Raw genomic sequence first — 3,299 nt, 5'->3', positions numbered from 1 at the left:
GTATATAACCTCTAAACCAGAACTCGGTCCCATCCCGGGATAGATAGGATTATTGGCTCTCCCTGCATCCACAGGCTGGATGTGTCTTGCTGGGTCTCCCTGTGGGCAGAGTGTACTTTCCTGTTCCCTGGCTTGGGGCTTGGCCATGCAACTTGCTTTGGCCCATGGAACAGGCAGAAAGGAAAGTGACCATTCTGTGCCTGGGCTTGAAGAGGCCCGATGAAGTTTCTACTTGGCCTCCTATTATGCTTCTTTCCAGTAGCTTCTTCAGCCTGGGCCCAAAACCAACACAGGTGGAAAAGAGCCCCGCCGATCTGCAGACCAGCAGTGAGAAATGGCGCTGACCCAGCCAGTGGAGCGTTTGAGTACAGCTGTACCAGCTATCCTGCGAGAATCGGTGTTCCAGTCCGCTGAGCTTGGGGATGGTTTATCAGTTAGCATTGTTGTGGCGAAGGGTAACCAGTACACGTACTCAGTCCTTCATTAGGCTATAGGTTCAGCGGCTGCAGTAGAGACCCAACACAACAGTGCGGTAGATAACAAGAAGCTTATCGATCTCTCATACAATCATCTGGTTGAGTACTGCAGTCCAGGGCTGCTTTGGTGGCTCACATGTCAGGGAGCCAGGTTCCTTCTATTTGACAGCTCCACCATTCTGGGGTGTCGCCGTCATCCACGTGAAGCCTTTATGCTGTTCTCAGGTTGAAGTCTTCATTTGCCTTGGCCCTGCAAGCTGGTACCCTCCGCCGTGTGGCTCCAGACCCCTCTCCACCGCTACCCTTGAGCACAGAAAGCTCCACCTGGAAGCGCCATTCCCGCTTCCGGTTCAGGCCTCAGGACTTGTCCTCTTCTTGAGTGAGTGTGCTCCTCCCACAGCCCCAGGAGGCGCTCCACTGCCATCCCCCAGGTCTCAACAACATCTCACCCCTCCTAGGACCTCAGGAGCCAGAGCCGGTCGTGCCTGGTGCTCCGCAGGACAGAGAGGCCCTGACTTCCACAGGGGCGGCAGCCACCCAGCGTGACCCTTCGGGACTCCAAAGGGTAAGAATCCAGTGGTCCTTCTGGTCATCTTCAGGCTGCTCTGCCCTGCCTCTCCCACCCTCAAATCCCTGCCGACCCCCAGTCCTGCAGAAGCCAGACCACCTCTGCTTCCGCCCCCTCCGGCTCTCTTACCCTACTTCAGTAGTTTGGTGAGCATAAAAAGGCTGGAATGGTCCCTCTGTTTCGGGGATCGGCTCAGGAGGGGTGGGCATGTGGGTCTGGAGGGCGACAGGTTCTTTCTCTAAACCCTCTGAGGCCTCTTCTTCATTCAACCTTGCTTGGCTTGTGAAGACCTGAACAAACACTAACATAGTTTCGAGCAGCTCATGGCCGCGTCCCTAGTAGAACCCTAGCTTCCCTTCAAGTGCCTGCCTGCGAAAGCTCTAGGCTGTCTAAAGAATTTGCTGCTTATTCCTGCCAACACCCAAAGATAGGGCCCTTGTCTCCCAGCTTCTGCGAGACAGTAGGAGCCGAACTTTGATACGTGCCAGTGAGCAAGCCCAGATGGTTTCACATGGGCCAACCCACCTTCCTTCTTTTTGTAGTTTTTCATTTCTGACTGTAGAGCCCCCAGTCATTCCCTCCCCTATTCCCTTAGTCTCCCTGTGAAATACCCAATCACTTCTGTACTAACCCCAGTTGAGTTCCGGTCACGATGAGCCCTTTTCCCTGTACTACTGCAGTACCATGTTCCCTGTGCTCCCGCAGTACCGTACTCCCTCCGCTCCCGCAGTACCGTACTCCCTCTGCTACTGCAATACTATATTACTGACTGAAATCTGTCTGGACCACTTTAAGTAGCGTCTGGTTTGGTTTATTTTCGACAGGGGAGGTGCACAGGATCGGCTTTTTAAATTAAATTAATCTGTTTATTTTTCAGGATCAGTCTTTTAAATAAGCCTCTCAGGGATGTTTGAGTTTAGAGTTTCGAAGACCTTATTTTGAGAAATTACATTTCCCTATGGACACCTTTTCTCTGGCAGCCCTTTTGAACGGGGGCTGTGTTTCCTCAGATACCTCATTGCCCATAGTCCATCCCGCGCTCATTCCAGTGAGAACATTCCAGAGACCAAACTATGAATCAACTCCAGGTGCTTCTCCAGTCACCTCTGGGGATGACCGCATGTCATCAGTATCCAGTGTCCGGTACCTCACCAGCTGACCCGCTAGAATGACACCTTTCTAGGTTTCTGACTTAGCTAGCTCCCCACCATGTTACTCCTTGTAGACACCACCCCACTTTTAGAAGGACTTGAACACCCACCCATTTGTTGGATAATGTTGGTTGGCACTCTTGACACCCACTTCTATCCCTTTCTTTGCAGGTGCTGGAAGCCCACGAACCATATTTCACAGATTCCCTTGACAGCAGCGTTCTGCCAATAAAATGTACCTGTGTGAAATCTGGAAGGTGGAAAGCAGGTGGAGGCCGTTCCCTCCTCCTTTGCAGTAGCAGACGTGCAGGCTGCAGGTGGGACTCCATATTCCCACACTGGTCACCAGGCTGGGGACGGGGTGCTGCAGGGACCTCAGCGGTGGGTTCCCGAAGTGTCCTGACTTGTGAGTGGCATTGAATCGATGGAAAGCAGCTGTGGTACAGTACCTGAAAGCTAGTGATGCGATCCCCTGCTCCCCGACATTCACCACCGCCAGTCCCCCGGTGGTGAGCACCACTTGTGTCTATGGACATCGATCATGACCTGAGCTGAAACCAGGAGTTGAACGTTTAACCAACTGAGCCACCCAGGCGCCACAGGAATGAGGAATTTTTGTCTTTTCCGTGGATTGCGCCGCATTATCCCTCGGAATCATGCAGCCCTGATCTGTGTTGGGTGAGGAAGGTGGTGGTAGGTTTGGTGCTGGGCTGCGCTGGAGAGATCAGGGCAGCACACGTCTGACCCTCAGTGGGGTCAGGAGAGGCTAGAGCGGTACGTGCAAATGGGTAAGTGGCCCCACCAATACGTTTTCTGAAATAAAGGCCTGAGGAGGGCTGTCTTGGGTAATTACTGCTCTCACACATCCTTCTTTACCCTAGCCCTCAGCCCCTCCCTGCTAGCTACCCAAGGGTTGGTTTTTTTTTTTTTTTTTAAAGAAAACAAACCAAAAAAACCCCAGTGTGAATTATCCACTCGCTTGTAAGGGTGAGGAACCCCCTATTTGCCAAGACAGGGCACACATTCTGTGCGTGAGTTTGAGCCGTTGGGAAGAAAGACGGGCCTCAGCCCTGCAGTGGAGCTAGGCTCAGTGATCCGAATATT

The 3,299-nt window shown here is 52.7% G+C and overlaps 1 long non-coding RNA gene across 1 annotated transcript; it reads left to right on the top strand.

Moving 5' to 3' along the window:
* Positions 1 to 301: 301 nt before the first annotated feature.
* LOC103665606 lies at positions 302 to 3,041 on the top strand. Its single transcript, XR_569321.2, has 3 exons — positions 302 to 855; positions 935 to 1,041; positions 2,367 to 3,041. It is a non-coding gene; the product is annotated as an uncharacterized LOC103665606 (long non-coding RNA).
* Positions 3,042 to 3,299: the final 258 nt, after the last annotated feature.

This window comes from Ursus maritimus, unplaced genomic scaffold, assembly GCF_017311325.1.
Source record: "Ursus maritimus isolate PB19 unplaced genomic scaffold, ASM1731132v1 scaffold_24, whole genome shotgun sequence".
NCBI lineage: Eukaryota > Metazoa > Chordata > Mammalia > Carnivora > Ursidae > Ursus > Ursus maritimus.
This window is presented reverse-complemented; position numbering and strand designations above follow the sequence as displayed.